Below are 19317 nucleotides of genomic sequence, written 5' to 3'. Positions count from 1 at the left end.
AAAGTCTGTGAGTTTGGAACTCAGGTCGGTTGACAGCATTGAAGGTTTTTTGTTTTTGTTTTGTCCTTATCCATATCAGCTGCAATGAAGTTTCCAGTCCCTAAAAGAAGTGAGGCAAAGCTGCCCACAGAACTACTCGGTCATGAACTAAAGAAAGACAACAGTCAAGCCAAAATAACTAAAAAAAAAAAAAAAGATTGATAGTATTTTAAATGTGAATCTGTATACAAATGTTAAAAGTTTCATGAAAGTATAAACATGTCCTATTTTTCTTGCTGTACACTTTCCATTTTGTAATTGGATCAGCTCCCTGATTTTAATCATTTTAATATTAATAGTGAGGATAATGATGATGTTTGTTCCACTAGAATGTGACCCACAAGAGAGCAGAGACCATGCTTGTTTGTTGGCTTTGGTCTGCCCAGCACCCAGCACAGGGCAATTAGTGTAATAATTAAAAATGATGACTCCTCAAGGAATTCCAAAAACTCTAAAGAGTTCATTTTAAAAAAATAACATTGAATCTTATCAATCTAGAAGATCAACTTAATAAAACCTTTAGTGTTTTTATTTCCTGTTTGTTGTCTGAGTAAGCTTATGTTTGTTTTTCTCCTCAGTTTCATTGAAATTAATATTCTTTTTCAATAGTGAATTAACAAATTAGTATGATAAAATTCACTCTGATGAAGAGAAAGCTGCCACTCAGTAGAAGAAAAACCAAATAGATCAATATAGTTGCAGAGGATCGTATCCAAAGAATAGACCTTCCAACCAAAAGGTTGAAAACTATAAAATCAAATGTATTGCATTTCTGTATATTTTCATATGATTAGTTAAGTCTAATAATCTTTGTTTTGCCTATGTGACATAAATCTTGATCCAGCAAATATTACTCTTTAATTCAATTTTATATGTTACTTTATAATCAAATCCAAGATGTTATAAAGACATTGAGTTTTCAACTTCTAGTTTCCCACTTAATTGTTTTTCTCTTATCCAGTATTGAGAAGCAGCAGTTCTCCTGAAACAGCTCTTGGATTTTTTCAACAGATGGAAGTTTATCTTAGATCAAAACAAAGCTTCTGTTTCAGTGTAGTCCTGCCTAAAGGCAGGAGAATGGACTAGAAGACTTCTTAAAGTCCCCTCCATATCCCTATATTTTATTTGCAAATGTCACTGCTTTTTAGTGAGTTAAAATAGATGGAGTCTACAATGCTCATATAAAAGAAGATAGAATATACTTTTCTCAACTATCATGCTTTGTTAAGTCATTTTTGCTTTTGTTTTTGAAAACTTGGGCCTTAGTAATATAATAAACAAATGTAATACTTAAAGTAAACTTACTGTTTCTCAACCCTTTAGAAAAAAGTTCTTATTTCTCCACTTTATAGTTATATTGTTCCTATGTTATTTTTATTGTAATTGTATTGCCAAATCAGGTGTGAGATTAGATGTTGGATGTTACATGTAATCTGCACAGAAATCAAATTATTTAACCTCTAAGCCCACAATACCCCCTCCTGCTGGTTTGCTGTTAAATATTCAGTATGTTCTTGTCATGAATACAAATGGAGGACAAATTAGAATCTACAGACAGCTGACCTGAGCTTCAGATTAGAGACTGGGGGGCTTGTGCTGTTTTAAATGTTTTAATTATCATAGTCCCAGTAGCCAGTTGAAGGACACACATAAAATCATTTTTTAACAAAAGAAAAAGAAAAAGAAAAGCTTCATCTTCCTTCTTCTTAATATGAATGTTTGAGTATGATTACATTTGCACTTCCATTGGAACTATGCTAATTTGCTGCATTAAATTAGGTCTATTAGTAGTAAGAATTTTTTAAACCTTTAAACATTTACAGTTTTATTTTCAGTTGGCATGTGTCTTCCATATAGGGAAGGTGATACATATTCCTCAGTTTATTTCAAACAGTAGATCTGTGTTTACTTGTAAAGCCTAATTTAGACAACAGGTCTGGCAGTTCATAATTAATATGGTGAAAATGTGTAAGAATAATGGACCAGTTTAGATGTGATAACATGTATTTGTACAGTAAAGCACAGAGCACTGAAGTAAAATGAGCTAGAAAGATCATTCTTGGAATTTAAAATATTTAATGTTTCATTAAATATTTTTAAGATTTATTTTTAAGTATTACTGCTTAATTAAAAACATTTCCAATTTAGAGTTGAAAAGGTATGAAGTAAGTAGAATGTTGTATTAGATGATGAAATAAAATTTTAATGGCCGTTTACATAGCAAAGAAATACACTTTGAATCTTTAAAAAGAAATACAAGTAAATTTTTTATCTTAAAAGTAACTTTATATTAATATTCATTCTCAAGATTACATTATTCTGATGTCTACAGTCTTGAATTTGCAATTTTTGTTTCTTGTATATGTTTGTCTAATGTTGATTTGATTAGTTATGGCTGACTAGTAAGCAGTGAAACATTTTTATATACTCTTGGGAAATAAATTTGGCAGAAAATCAGCATGAGTAGATTTAATTATCACTCTGAGACCTTTTCCTTTTCTAGCTTAGTGATCCTGAAACTCCATGTGTCTCACTGAAATCTGTGTGGACGCTAAGCTTCGCTTCCCAATTTGTTCCTCCACGCAATGATAAGCCAAGCAATTACTGGTTTATTGATTTTTCATCATGGTAAATTTAAAGTTGATTTTTTCCTGAAAAGGCAGGGGTGATTAAGTGTTTCCCCTCGGTTTAGTACAAGAGAGCTATGTGGCAGAATCTAATATCCTGAGGTCAACCTCTGCAGGCAGATAATACGGTGTCTTGGCCACGTGTTAAAGAGAGAAATCAGGGCTACAAATGTGATAGGATATATGTGGAGACAGTTTAATTTGCTCCATTTATATGAACAAGTCATGTGGCACATGCTTGGAAAACATCATTTTGAATGGGCTTAGAAGTGAGGGCCACGTGGGCAGAAAGAATGAGTGAGTACAAACAAAAATGATGTTATTGGCTATTAGGGGAATTTCACTGTCATTTTTAAATAAAAATAAGTAAACCTTTGGTATATAAGATGTTCAAAATATAGAGTGAAATCTACATATACCATTATGAAGATTTGCTGGTCTGTAAAATGTAAAATAGATATGCTGTCATGTAAGAGAATTATGATTAAGCTCTGCATACTAGTTTTAAAAATATATAGTACATTCTGATCTCTTCAGGCAGTTCTCTAGCAGCAGTATATTTTTGTGTTTTTCAAAAGTAGCCATTTTTTAATCAAATATTCAATGCTTGATTCCAAAATAATCTACAAAATTCTTTAGCAACATTTGGAAAAATACTAGTTCATAGAAGTTATTAATTACTAGTTGTAAATAGGAGTATAGATAAATAAATAGGTAGACATTGTTGTGGGAAACCTCAAATGTGAGAATGGCAAGAAAACTCATCAGTAACTGGATTGAATATTTACTATAATTCTTATGAGAAATGGAAATGTTATAGTTTTAGCTTTTCCAGTTACAGCAAGCAAATACATTCACTAGAACATAAAATAGAAGATGCAGTTTTCTATGTGGTAGTTTTTCTTAATCTAGTATTGAAAGCTAAATATTTTACAAAAATGTTGAACAAATTTAACCTGGTCCTGAATCTACAGAGCCCATTTTTCAACTGGTTTTATTATTTTGCAGTTTAATTCCTCAATATTTACTCATTACCAATCCATGTTATTATATGTATATTTTATCAGTGTGATTTAGAAAGATTTTAATTGTGTTCCCCTGATAACCTAAGAATGATGATTGTTGGCTGCTTTGTGTATCTTGTTTACTAAAAAGTCCACTTGTTTGTGTCATCAATCATTACTTGAAGTTAATTGTAGATCATATTTTTGGTGAATAACTGAAATAATTCCTCATTTTTAATATTCAGATGCTTTTATTTCTAAAAACTAATGAACATTTAAATCCCTCTGAAACAATGGTGCTAAAGGCAAATATTTTATGTTAAGCGAAGCTTACTTCTGATTCTAATATATCTTTTACAATCTTCCACAAAGGATATAATATAAATATATTAAGATCATGAATACCAGCTGTTCTCTCACTAAGCACTAAAACTTCACATGCCACCAGAGGTCTGCTTCTGATTGTGTCCTTTCCTATGGATTAAAACGCATGTGGCTAGAAAGAGATTACACTTTGCAATCAGGAACCCCCTTACTTCCTCAGTGTATGAGCTCTGAAGTTTTGTAGATTTTTTTTTCCCCCTCACATCTGACAGTAACTGTCTGGCTACTTTTTGAAACTGGTGACTCTTCCACCTCAAAGTTACATTAGAAAGTTTGTGAATTATTTCCAGTCATGTGGTAGATTTACGTGAGCTCATCATTTTCCAGTACAGGTTGACTCTTTTAAGTTAGATGAGCATGAACTTCACTATTCTGAAGTTTTTATTTAAAGACATTTTCCTATAAAACAATAAAATTTACAATAAAAAATTCTAGCTTCAATAAAAAAGTTTTCTACCTGGGTTGATATGACATCTACATGTGTGTAAATTATCCATACAGTACTTAAAGGCTTCTCTGGTAGCTCAGCTGGTAAAGAATCTGCCTGCAATGCGGGAGACCTGGGTTTGATCCCTGGGTTGGGAAGATCCCCTGGAGAAGGGAACAGCTTACCCACTCCAGTATTCTGGCCTGGAGAATTCCATGGACTTAAAGAAACTTAGGACATGATCTTAAAAAGCTTATTTTTAAGCATAACAGAAAAAATTTATTTTTCTTTCATCCAGTGAAAAATGGACCATTTGTCAACCAATGGTTTGTCAATCAATGGTTATTTCTTCAGGTATTATGCAGTCCTGTACTACATCCTCATCCCTTCCCCAGAACAAGTACAGATATTTTTGCACTAAGAAAATGGCAATACATTACCCTTTCTTTAAATGTCTTTGTCTGCTAACCTTCAAGTAAATGTTAGTTGATTTTCTAATGACTAATTGATAAATCACATTCTGATGCTCCTTCACCTGACTTCTAGTGTTGACTTCACAGCAGTGACCACTTACACTTAATGGCTGTTTAAAGGGAGAGGTCAGTATGCAAACTGGATCACTGCCTTCCTGTTTCATTCATATTCTTCCATTAGCAAACCCCCAAGTCTGTTTCAAGCACCAGGCTAAATGCTAGGGCTCTAAAGATAAATAAGACATGGTTCTTGCTCTAATAAAGTTTGCAGCCTATTAGAGATGATATGTCATGTGCATAAATTAGTATAAAGCAAACCAGAAATAAGCTTCAGTAAAGGAATACAGGTAGACTGCCTGTGAGAAGGGGGAGATTACTTTCAGCTGAGAGAATTGGGGAATGCCTTGAGGAAATTGCTTACATTTTTCAAATCTGTCAATATGAACAAGCCTGGAGTAAACATGTAGGTGGTGGGGGAGCTGAGAGAACAGTTTTTGAGTTTATACCCAGTGCTGTTACCAGTGCTAGTACCTAAACATAGGTTATCTAATTTCAGTCCCACAACAACCCTATGAATTATGTATTTTCATTATATAAATAAGGAAACATGACAATTTAGTGACTTACTCAAGGTCCTACAACTAATAAGTAGTAACTAGCTGGAATTTGAAAATTCATATCCTAACTTTATATCTAGAGCTCTTTTTACTGTTACTGTCAATTAGCCCACCTAGCAGTTGGACCTTGATCTTGACTTCCACAGCAACATGCTCTAAACTGTACCACTGCTTCCCAAGCCTGGCATACATCAGAATCACCTGAGAGCAATTTTTAAAATACTTCAACTCCAAGCACTTTATATTTTTTCTGAATTTTGAGGAAGTCAAACCGAGAGCCTATATATTTTCTTCAAGTTTCCCGAGTGCTTCTGATTTTTAACCAGCACTGCTGCACAAACAAGCATTTGGACACAACAGCTGTTATGCAGTTGAACTAACTAGTCACAATCATGATTTACCACATACAAGAATGGATAGATAGTCATGTGTTCATATTTATTCATATTTCTTTCTAACTAGTCACTGATTATTTAAATATTCAATGGCACAAGTTTGAAAGTGTCAAAATTTCCAATTTTTTAAAAAAATTTTCCAACAAAACTTACAGAATGAATGTCAGTAATTTGGAGGAAAACCCAGAAATAATAGTGGAGCACCCTCTTAAGAAAGGCCACCTCACAAATATCCCTGATAGCAGAGAGAACATTATTTTAAGCAAACGTATAGGCATCTACAGTTCTTAAGTTGAAAGATTCAGAAAAGTTGTATTTTGAATATGGAAAAGTTTTGAGAATACCGTAGCCAGTTTGTTTCTCTTTGTCTTTTTGTGTATGTGCAAGAGTCATAGATAATTTTTTTAATAAATGTATTTATTTTAATTGGAGGCTAATTACTTTACAATATTGTAGTGGTAGTGTAGTGGTTTTTGCCATACATGGACATGAATCAGCCATGGGTGTACATGTGTCCCCCATCCTGAACCCCACCCCAGCCTCCCTCCCCATCCCATCCCTCAGGGTCATCCCAGTGCACTGGCCCTGAGCGCCCTGTCTCATGCATCAATTCTGGACTGGCGATCTATTTCACATGTGGTAATATACATGTTTCAGTGCTATTTTCAACCTAAAAGAGCTCTTTTAATACGTAGAGATAAAGAATTCTAAGTATTAAGAAAGCATAGTGCCATAGATGGACAGCTTTTTCTTTCTTACTGAGGTATAAGAGAATTGTGTACTATAATCAATGGTATCTTAGATTTGATGAAATATATTAGTACCTGTATCACATTATTTTATTGTACAGTTTTATCATTTAATTTCTCTGTTGTGACCTGCCATGGTCAGCTCAGCAGTACTTCGTGATGATGACTAACAGGAGCCTATTTCTCAGCCCATGCTGAGCATGTTGGAAATTGTAGACATAAAGAGGAGTTGCTTAAGTATGAGATATTAGAGTATATTAAGATGTTATTTGAAACTTTAGTACCTCTAGCAAGCTATCTGTTATAGAAATAAAATTCCCTGATAATTTTGAAACTAAAATTAATTTTGTTTTTGACAGGTGAAAGAGTCCATTCCCACATTAACCTCTACTGCTAAATGAGTAGTTTATTTCTAACTAAGTTAAGTCTGGAGATGAGTCTCTTTGTTTAACACTTCTTAAAGTAAAAGTTAACATCCTACCTTTATCTAATTGCTATCAAAGACATTAGCCTATTTGGCTCTAGCATGATTCGATTGCATGAGGTCATGCAGCCTAGCTGTAATAACTTAAAGTGCTTCACTTGGTGATAAGAAAATATATTAAAATGCTCTCAGGTTCATTAGTTATTGCCTAAGGTCATGCTTTATGGTCTGTCCATTTACTAAAGTTAGTTGAAATAGCATTGACCTGAAATCACATTTTTAAGTCTTTCAATATAAGAAACATTAAATTTTAAGAAATGGTGTTTGTATTTTAATCCACTTAAAGAAAAATTATTTATTTTCATTTTTACCACTTGTAGAGGAGTTGGAAATATATTTAATGATATCTTGTCACTAGAATATACTTAAAACCTTTAACAACAACAGCAACAAAAACTGCTGTATAAATGAGTGGCTTTGATTTAATTTCATTTTTACTATGATTTGAAATCCTTCTCTATACTTTCATAAATAACCAAATGAGAGCAGGTCCCTCCAAGTCCACCCTTTGTGTCCCTCATGACCATGTGCTGCTTCATTAGGCCGGCTCAACCACCTGGTGTGGAATCTTTGGTCTCAGGAGACTCTCTCAACATCTGGCATTAGCTATGATCTTTGTATATGTATGCTTAATCTTTTTATTGACATTTTATAAGAAAAAAAGAATGTGGGACAAATTAGGAAGATGTATAGAACAATATAAAATAAAGCTGTGGTGTATCCATGATGCCATAATATTTTATAGTATATAGAAGGAACAAAGCAATAGAAGATCAGTAAGTATGTAAAGGTAATTTAGAACTTAGCATGATATTTATGATATAAAATATATATTTATTTTATGCAAGATATTGTTGGTTGAGTTGTTAATCTTGGGTCAAACTCCATTTATCCTTAACAAGAAATTATATATTCATATTTCAATCAGCATTAAACTGTTACAGCTTTTTAGTACCATTTATAATAGGTTAAAACAATTAAGATGATTTCATGGTAAAATAGGAAAAGGGTTTGGCATCTTATTAACTTTCTGAAAGATAATGTAGTTGAGTTTCTGAACTAGGGAATATGGAGATAACGTATAAAAGTGTTTTCTTATCACAAAAAAAAACAAAGAACAGTGTCTATTATGTCCTGAAAAAAAGTAAAAGGAGTTAGTGGGTAACTATTAATATAACTGAACTAGTTACAATGAAAATGAAAGTGCTGTGCTTGTTTTTAATTGAAAATCTATTTCTTTATTAGTTTAAGAATTGTTAATAAATAGAACAAAGAACAACAAATACTCTATGTTATCACATAGGTAGAATCTAAAAACTAAATGTATATAACAAAACACAAACAGACTCACACATATAAAGACAAGCTAGTGATTACCAGTTGGGAAAGGGAAGGTCAAAGGGATGAGATAGGGCTGTGGAATAAGAGACACAAAGTGCTATGTATAAAATAAATAAGCAGCAAGGATATAGTATACAGTGCAGGAAATCATAGCCATTGTTTTATAATAACTTGAAATGGAGTATAATCTGTAAAAATATTGAATGACTATTGTACACTTGAAGCTAATGCAATATTGTGAATCAACTATACAACAAAAACATTTTAAATAATAAAAACTGAAATTATTTTTAGTATAATTTTTAAAATTATCCTATGTATTTGAAATGAGACAAAACAGGCACCTTGTGCACAAAATGAAAGCAGCTTTTAGTGATGTGTTGTTCTTTTGTTTATATATTTATACAGTCCTTCTTTGTAGTAGTATTTAATATTTTTATTAGAAGCAAATGAAGAGTGAATTATCAAACAAGGTATGGGTGTCATCCGTAACTATTTAATTTAGATAAAGTAAACATTAGACTCCATAATGTATATACTTACGGTATGGGACAATGTTGAGATCATATGTAATAGACCTGTAGGTGAATAGAGAGAAATTTCTGCCTGGAGCCCAGGAGATGGAGACTGACTCTGATCTCAATCTGCTGACCTGCTGAGTGATCTTGATTAGTGTTCATATTATACATGTACAGCTAAGATTGTGAAGATTGTGCAGCTATTAAACGCATTGCGTTTTTAACTTAATGGGACAAAGATTAACAGCGGCATTGAGCACTAATTTAATATAACAGATTCACTAAGTGTAATTTTAGCAGTTGAAGACAAACCTCTCTAATAATGGGAGGGTGGGGGGGAGTGGAGACATCGTTTATTATTCTGAAACTTAAGTGAGGTCAGCACATTAAATGATATAAAACTTTTGTTTTTCAATGATTATCTTTTGCTGCCCTATTTTGAGATCAGCTGAAACTGGTAATTTTATCATGGTTTTCTCAGTAATGTGATTTATATAATAAATATCTCATTTCCTGTTGTCTACTAGGAGATGGGCCAGAAGAAAGAACTCTAAAAGAAATAAATAATAGCTATAGCAACCCTTTTACTGCAAACTTCTGTACCTATTAGACTTTTTTTTTTATGGTAAATTCAAAATTGAGAAGTGTTCTTAATGTAGGTTCCTAATTAAATAGGTATAGAATACCATATTTGTGGGGTAACTTAAACTGGCTTTTTCACAGCCACATAGTTCAGTTAATTTCAGAATTATCCAGGATTATGAGAATGCCAGGTTTTTTGTTTTGGGTTTTGTTTTGATTTCCTCTGCTCTTTAGATCCCAGTGAAGAATGTTAAGGATTTCAATATGTGACCATGTTAAAATTCTATGTTTTTAACTGATTACCAACTGAAATGGGACTTTATAGCTTAAAAGTTTAGATTGATTTAGTTAACCACTTTGAGTATATAACAGTTTTAACATTATTAGACAAATACTGTCATCTTTAATTGTCAAATTATATGCCAAAATAATGAGAGTAAAGGTAAGTTTGTAATTTTCACGTATGATCAAAGAAGGACTTCCTTGGTGACTCAGATGGTAAAGATCTGCTATAATACAGAAGACCCAGGTTCATTCCCCTGGAGAAGGAAATGACAACCCAGTCCAGTATTCTTGTCTGGAGAATTCCACGGACAGAGGAGCCTGGTGGGCTGTAGTCCATGGGGGTCACGAAGAGTCGGACATGACTGAGTGACTAACACACACACACACACACACACACCCCTGAGATCACAGAACATGCCAACAGTGGAAACCTTTAGTACTTTGACACCTGGTGGTATGAGTTGGAACATTCTGAATAAAACGTTTTTATGTTCTTTATGCAGGAGTTTTGCTTTCTTTGTATAATACAAAAATAAGGGTGCTATTTTGATATGGTGAAGAGAATTTTTCATCTCTCGGTAGTATTTCTTCATGAAGTTTGTTTTTAAAAAAAAAAAAGCTTTTAAGTTGTATTTATTTAATACAAGCCTTTCCTAGTAGTGTTAGATAATGTAGTGTTAAATAGTGCTAAATAAATAATGACAGTTTTTACAGTTACAGTGTGTTTTCAATCAAATAGTACTCTCATTCTGAAACTGGACAATTCTGAACAAATTTAGCCAGAGCTGCTCTTGGGTAGTTTTCATTACAGGATGCTCTCTAGATAGCTGCAAGTGGTATAGGAAATTGATCTAAATGTGTTCTGCTCTAGGACATACTCCAGAAACAGGCTACGGGGGAAACGGGGCTGGGGGGTGTTTGCTTGTTATTTTCCCTTCCTTTTTTTTTTCCTCTAAGTAAATTGCCAGTAAACTCTGGTTAAATGGCTTCTATTCTTAGATACTTTTCAAGTTACCTTTTTCTTCCAAGTGCCATTTTGTTTCATCTCTTTACCTTTAGAATTAAGTCACAAAATGATAGATCTAGGAGATATCCTAAAAATACCTAGTTCTGCTATCTTTTTGCTGTCTTACTTTGCAACTAAGAATTCATTTTGCCCCATCTCCTCAAACCCCCATCTCAACTCAACAGAAATGTGCTGTGGCGAAGGGGAAGAAGTGAGACTAGGTCAAGGGGTGGAAGATGTTTCAAAGAATATGGTTCTGAGAAGGAAGTTCTAAAGATCACCTTGCTTGAAAGAGTGGCCATTTCTAACAGGAAAGCTTCTGGAGAAACAACCCTTACTATAGCAATAGGCAGAAAAAGGCAGTCTAGTATTGTACGTTAATTCACTCTACTCAGTGGTTCCTGACCTGACTCCCAGGACTTTACAACAGTCACACCTTCAGTTATCTTTAGCACAGACAGGAAATTCTGGGAAGCAGATTGAAGTAACAAAAGACTTGTTAAATCCTTTTCAACAAATGCCACAAGAAGCCCTAATCATCAGCTACTGTTCTGAAGCAGTAAGCTCATTGTTCAGAGCTAAGCAATTGCTGAGTGAGTACCTTGCATTGGAAGAGCCAATAAACTTTTGTTCTCTCAGCACAGGACTAGAAGCCTTTGAAGCAGTTTTAGTCAAGTCCTGTATTTGTATTTTGAAGTTTGGACTTTTAATTTGTTTTCTGATAGGGGTGAGGGGATGCTGGTAAAAATGGAAAGAGAGGTCCAAGCAAAGAATATAGGAAATAGTTTTGTCCCATACCTCCCTTTTGGAGTTCCTACACAAACCACTTTCTTTTTTAAAGAGATACTCCATATATGGGTCAGGTTAGAGAAAATAGACTTTTTGATCTATCTAGAGAAGTCATTATGAAAGATTTAATACTGGAAGGAAAATCACACCTGAGATGGTAAAAATAAAGGGTGAAGAGGGTTTATTTAAAAGTTTTAGCAGTGGAATTCTTGAAATTATTTTATGAATTCAGTATTATGATATTCTCCCTTGTCTTGAATGCAGTTCAGTTCAGTTCAGTCACTCAGTCGTGTCCGACTCTTTGCGACCCTAAGAATCGCAGCACGCCAGGCCTCCCTGTCCATCAGAAACTCCCGGAGTTCACTCAGACTTACGTCCATCCAGTCAGTGATGCCATCCAGCCATCTCATCCTCTGTCATCCCCTTCTCCTCTTGCCCCCAATCCCTCCCCGCATCAGAGTCTTTTCTAATGAGTCAACTCTTTGCATGAGGAGGCCAAAGTACTGGAGTTTCAGCTTTAGCATCATTCCTTCCAAAGAAATCCCAGGGCTGCTCTCCTTCAGAATGGACTGGTTGGATCTCCTTGCAGTCCAAGGGACTCTCAAGAGTCTTCTCCAACACCACAGTTCAAAAGCATCAATTCTTCAGTGCTCAGCCTTCTTCACAGTCCAACTCTCACATCCATACATGACCACTGGAAAAACCATAGCCTGGACTAGACGAACCTTTGTTGGCAAAGTAATGTCTCTGCTTTTGAATATGCTATCTAGGTTGGTCATAACTTTCCTTCCAAGGAGTAAGCATCTTTTAATTTCATGGCTGTAGTCACCATCTGCAGTGATTTTGAAGCCCAAAAAGATAAAGTCTGACACGGTTTCCACTGTTTCCCCATCTATTTGCCATGAAGTGACAGGACCAGAAGCCATGATCTTCGTTTTCTGAATGTTGAGCTTTAAGCCAACTTTTTCACTCTCCACTTTCACTTTTATCAAGAGGCTTTTGAGTTCCTCTTCACTTTCTGCCATAAGGGTGGTGTCATCTGCATATCTGAGGTTGTTGAGATTTCTCCCGGCAATCTTGATTCCAGCTTGTGTTTCTTCCAGCCCAGCGTTTCTCATGATGTACTCTGCATATAAGTTAAATAAGCAGGGTGACAAGAGACAGCCTTGACATACTCCTTTTCCTATTTGGAACCAGTCTGTTGTTCCGTGTCCAGTTCTAACTTTTGCTTCCTGACCTGCATACAGATTTCTCAAGAGGCAGATCAGGTGGTCTGGTATTCCCATCTCTTTCAGAATTTTCCACAGTTTATTGTGATCCACACAGTCAAAGGCTTTGGCATAGTCAACAAAGCAGAAATAGATGTTTTTCTGGAACTCTCTTGCTTTTTCCATGATCTAGCGGATGTTGGCAATTTGATCTCTGGTTCCTCTGCCTTTTCTAAAAGCAGCTTGAAAATCAGGAAGTTCACGGTTCACATATTGATGAAGCCTGGCTTAGAGAATTTTGAGCATTACTTTACTAGCATGTGAGATGAGTGCAATTGTGCAGTAGTTTGGGCATTCTTTGGCATTGCCTTTCTTTGGGATTGGAATGAAAACTGACCTTTTCCAGTCCTGTGGCCACTGCTGAGTTTTCCAAATTTGCTGGCATATTGAGTGCAGCACTTTCACAGCATCATCTTTCAGGATTTGAAATAGCTCAACTGGAATTCCATCACCTCCACTAGCTTTGTTCATAGTGATGCTTTCTAAGGCCCACTTGACTTCACATTCCAGAATGTCTGGCTCTAGGTGTGTGATCACACCATTGTGATTATCTGGGTCATGAAGATCTTTTTTGTAAAGTTCTTCTGTGTATTCTTGCCACCTCTTCTTAATATCTTCTGTTTCTGTTAGGTCCATACCATTTCTGTCCTTTATCGAGCCCATCTTTGCATGAAATGTTCCCTTGGTATCTCTAATTTTCTTGAAGAGATCTCTAGTCTTTCCCATTCTGTTGTTTTCCTCTATTTCTTTTCATTGATCGCTAAGGAAGGCTTTCTTATCTCTTCTTGCTATTCTTTGGAACTCTGCATTCAGATGCTTATATTTTGCCTTTTCTCCTTTGCTTTTCGCTTCTCTTCTTTTCACAGCTATTTGTAAGGCCTCCCCAGACAGCCATTTTGCTTTTCTGCATTTCTTTTCCATGAATGCAGTTAGGGAACAATTAAAGTTTTTGTATTCTCAAAGCCTACTCAGCTAACAGGGGAGCAAGATGATCCAATCAAGGCAAAGAAACCTATAATATGCCAAGCTCTGTCCCTTACCGGCATTCTCTCATTAGTTTTATGTTCACAAGAATCTGCTCAGGAGATAACAGTTTACAGGTAAGGAAACTGAGTCTTGGAAAGGTTGAATAATTTTTCTATAGTCACTGTACTAACAGGACAAGAACCAGGATTAATACTCCGTTTATATATCCCAAACCCATGATTTTTTATATGTTGTCTAAGTAACCATTATAAAAGAATAAACTTAGCTCTAAATAGCAGTAGTTGATGAAAGAATATTTATTGTCACAAAGCCCACTAGTCATTAAATCAACAGATATTAATGAATACTTATTAAGTATATAACACCTTATTAGGTACAAACAGACATTTCTAAGCTCTTTCCCCTCCAAGAGTGTCCATCTTTGAAACTGAATTTTGTGGGCACCTTTAAACATATATGCATAATCTTAATTTCTCTCACATTATATGTATTTTCTTCATATAAAGCCATATCTCCAGTGTGAATTATTCATGCAGTGTTTGGTTCCTGATTATGCACACACTGCCCTTAGTCACTCAGGAAGCTCAGGTAATGGAAATGTGTTTTAATGACAGTTTAAATCAGAGGTGAGCACATTACAGCCGACCTGCCAAATCCAGCCCACCACCTGGTTTTGTAAATAGAGTACAGGAAGAACAAAAGCCATAATCACAGTTTACATATTATCTATGACTGCTTTTGTCCTCAGTTCAGTTCAGTGGCTCAGTTGTGTCCTACTCTTGGTGACCCCATGGACTGCAGCACGCCAGGCTTCCTCGTCCATCACCAACTCCCAGAGTTTACTCAAACTCATGTCCATTGAGTTGGTGATGCCATCCAACCATCTCATCCTCTGTCTTCCCCTTCTCCTCCCGCCTTCAATCCCTCCCAGCATCAGGGTCTTTTCCAATGAGTCAGCTCTTCACATCAGGTGGCCAAAGTATTGGAGTTTCAGCTTCAACATCAGTCCTTCCAGTGAACATTCAGGACTGATTTCCTTTAGGATGGACTGGTTGGATCTCCTTGCAGTCCAAGGGACTCTCAAGAGTCTTCTCCAACACCGCAGTTCAAAAGCATCAATTCTTCGGCGCTCAACTTTCTTTATAGTCTTTCTTTTGTCCTACAACACCAGAATCTAGTAGTTATGACAGGGCCATATGGCCTGCAAAGCCTATATATTTACTGTCTGGCCCTTTTTAGGAAATGGGTGCTGACCGCTGGCTTAAATCATAAACCAGCACAATAAAGTAATTCTAATAGCAAAATATAGTTACAAATATAATTCACACATATATATATACTATCTATATCTGCACACAAGCACATGTATATATCTACATATATATGTTATAAAGACAAAGGATACATGAAAGAAAAATTATCTGGGATTACTTTTTTGTGTATGTGTGGTATCTGTGCCCCTAATGCTCCTCTCATCTAGCTTCTTTGTCCTGGATATTAAATATTAGTGTCATAATCCTCATAATATATATATCTCGAGGTACAGTTGGGGCTTAAGCTTTGTTTCATGAATGCTGTTCTTCCTAGGAATAAGAACTTAGCTTTGATTTTTAGGTATCTGGCACATTTTTGTGTACTTGAGAGATCAGGTTCCTATTTGAATGTATCAGTTGTCCTCAAATTTTCATGTGCCTCGAAATCAGCTGGAAATTTATAGCACCACTCCCAGAGCTTCTGATTCAGCAGGTCTGGGAAGGGCACTGATTACTGAATTTCTAAAAACCTTCCAGGTGTTGCTAATGCTTTGCCCTTAAGACTTCACTTTGAACAAACCACTGGAATAAGCATTGGAAGATAGTATGAGGGCAACAAGAACCCATGAAAGCATTCAGTGAGATAGCCTGAGTCTTTGGGAAATTTACCACACTTTGCCAGAGAGGGTCTGTGACATTAAGAGGATTTGTTAAGTAAGAATGAAAAAGCAGAATACAGAATAGAATACATACTGTAAAATTGGTAATCGTACAGTCAACAAATGTAAGGTAATATAAGGTAATATGGAGCCTGATGGGCTGCAGTCCATGGGGTCGCTAAGAATCGGACACGACTGAGCGACTTCACTTTCACTTTTCACTTTCACACATTGGAGAAGGAAATGGCAACCCACTCCAGTGTTCTTGCCTGGAGAATCCCAGGGACAGGGGAGCCTGGTGGGCTGCCGTCTATGGGGTCGCACAGAGTCGGACACGACTGAAGTGACTTAGCAGCCTGCAGTGAAAAAAGTGGTGTTAAACAATGAAAGGTTCTTTGCTCTTTTATTTCTCTACATTTGCTTACTGGCTTTTCTACTTAATAATTTAATGACTTTGGCCATATTATTTTTAATCACGCTGAACTTCAGTTCTCTATGTAAAAATAAAAACAAAAAACAATTCCTGTCTCACAAGAATTTTGTAAGGATTAACTATATGAAAGCACTTAGTAAAATCTATTTAGGTGTTAGCTGGAAGCTATGGACCTTCAAAATTTTGATTGTGGAATGAAATAGAGATTATATTTATTAGGAAATGATCCCATCAATAGGGTAAAAGAAACCTTTAAAATGTATTATAGGAAAAAGTTATCAACAGTGACTTCACTGTTATTAAGTGTATTAGATTCATTTGTTAGGTATTTCATTTAAATTCTGAGGTTTGGTCTTCAAATTTCCATTAATTTGGACTCTTCAGACTTTTAATGTTTTCATTTGTAAAAATTGTTAGCTCTTGGGGATTACTAACACAAATATCGATGTGTAGCTTTGGCCTGTTAGCTATCAATGGAAATCAGAAAATCAATAAACTTAATAGCTGTTCATTACATAATTGATGCATTTGCAGGACTATGTTGAGTACTGTCAGTGAGTAATCAATTCAGTCAAAATCTATTACCAGATTACTGCCAGAAGTTTCTTATATTATTTCATGACTGTATAGCTACCACAGCATATTTTTATGATGCAGTTTTTGTCTTGTGGGATTCATATTGCTTATAATTTGTGGTATTTCCATCCAGTTGGAAGCGCCTACCACCTAGGAAGTATTGTTCCTAGATTAGCTGCCTCATTACCCAAAGCTTGGACTCCAGCTCTCCGGTCAGTTTCTGCCCTAGGATTAATTTCATCTTATCCATTCCTTTAGCCAGCTTATGTTGTCTGAATCTGCCCTGTGTGCTAAATACCGTATAGGGACATCTATCTGGGCCCCTTTGTAGTATATCAGCTAGTGGTGGAAAACATGTATAAAGCAGTAATATAAGGAGAGTATTAACTACTGCACAATTGCACTCATCTCACACACTAGTAAAGTAATGCTCAAAATTCTCCAAGCCAGGCTTCAGCAATACATGAACCGTGAACTCCCAGATGTTCAAGCTGGTTTTAGAAAAGGAAGAGAAACCAGAGATCAAATTGCCAACATCTGCTGGATCACTGAAAAAGCAAGAGAGTTCCAGAAAAACATCTATTTCTGCTTTATTGACTATGCCAAAGCCTTTGACTGTGTGGATCACAATAAACTGTGGAAAATTCTGAAAGAGATGGGAATACCAGACCACCTGAACTGCCTCTTGAGAAACCTGTATACAGGTCAGGAAGCAACGGTTAGAACTGGACATGGAACAACAGACTGGTTCCAAATAGGAAAAGGAGTACGTCAAGGCTGTATCTTGTCACCCTGCTTATTTAACTTATATGCAGAGTACATCATGAGAAACGCTGGGCTAGAGGAAGCACAAGCTGGAATCAAGATTGCCAGGAAAAATATCAGTAACCTAAGATATGCAGATGACACAACCCTTATGGCAGAAAGTGAAGAAGAACTAAAGAGCCTCTTGATGAAAGTGAAAGAGGAGAGTGAAAAAGTTGGCTTAAAGCTCAACATTCAGAAAACTAAGATAATGGCACCTGGTCCCATCACTTCATGGCCAATAGATGGGGAAACAGTGGCTGACTTTATTTTTGGGGGGCTCCAAAATCACTGAGGAAGGTCATTGCAGCCATGAAATTAAAAGACGCTTGCTCCTTGGAAGGAAGGTTATAACCAACCTAGACAGCATATTAAAAAGCAGAGACGTAGCTTTGCCAACAAAGGTCCGTCTAGTCAAGACTATGGTTTTTCCAGTAGTCATGTATGGATGTGACAGTTGGACTCTAAATAAAGCTGAGCACTGAAGAATTGATGCTTTTGAACTGTGGTGTTGGAGAAGACTCTTGAGAGTCCGTTGGACTGCAAGGAAATGCAACCAGTCTATCCTAAAGGAGATCAGTCCTGGGTGTTCATTGGAGGGACCGATGTTGAAGCTGAAACTCCAGTAGTACTTTGGCCACCTGATGCTGGAGCTGACTCATTTGAAAAGACCCTGATGCTGGGAAAGATTGAGGGCAGGAGGAGAAGGGGATGACAGAGAAGGAGAAGGTTGGATGGCATCACCGATACAATGGACATGGGTTTGGGTGGACTCCTGGAGTTGGTGATGGACAAGGAAGCCTGGCATGCTGTGGTTCATGGAGTCGCAAAGAGTTGGACATGACTGAGCAGGTGAACTGAACTGAATAAGGAGAATAAAATAAGTGCTGTGTTGGGGGTTCAAAGAAACATTTCACTTTAATCAGTAAAGATTGGGGAAGGCTTCATAGGGAGTGGCATTTGAGCTGAATTTTGCAAAAGTAAAATTTACTTTAACCTGAGGGAAGAACTTGAAAAGATGTAGAAGCTTGTAGGAATCAGACTTACAGGCAAAGGGAGGGGTTTTGGATAAAGTAAATTCTGAGCTGAGAGTTAAAGAACAAGTAAGATGAAATGGGGAAACATTAGGAGTGTTCCAGATACAGTACAGCATTTGTGAAACCTAGAGACAAGAAAATATGGTTTCTCAAATAACTGAGAACTGAATAAAGCTTAGCATGGCCGAAACCAAATGATTCATGTAGGGAAATGGTGTGCTTGAGGAATGGAGGCCTTATCATGCAGAGATTTACAAATCCTTTCTTAACGAAGAAAAACCGTCTAGAAATTTTTTAGGGCTAGAGGTTTACCCACAGCAGAGTTTTTTTTTTTTTTTTTTTTAGGTGATACTATGACTGTCTGTTCTAAAGCAAACATTTTATGGTCTTGAAAGTCCATAAAAGAATAATGGTACTTGGTGAGAGTAGATGTCCTTTTTTGTGTATAAAGTAAAATGTGATAGTTCTTGCTTTGTTTGAATAGCAAGAGAATAGGATTGTTCTCTATTCAGGAAAAAAAAAAAAGAATGGAAGTATTTCAAGAATGCTAGAATTTCCACATATTAATCAAAAACTTTTT

The 19317-nt window shown here is 35.9% G+C and overlaps 1 protein-coding gene across 2 annotated transcripts in view; it reads left to right on the top strand.

Moving 5' to 3' along the window:
* The window catches only part of RSRC1 (arginine and serine rich coiled-coil 1), a 451806-nt gene that overhangs the window by 397750 nt on the left and 34739 nt on the right, over positions 1 to 19317 (top strand). The window lies entirely within an intron of this gene.

The sequence above is a fragment of the Bos javanicus genome, chromosome 1, assembly GCF_032452875.1.
Source record: "Bos javanicus breed banteng chromosome 1, ARS-OSU_banteng_1.0, whole genome shotgun sequence".
Taxonomy (NCBI): Eukaryota; Metazoa; Chordata; class Mammalia; order Artiodactyla; family Bovidae; genus Bos; species Bos javanicus.
Note: the sequence above shows the minus strand (reverse complement) of the source record. Positions and strands in the feature narration are given on the sequence as shown.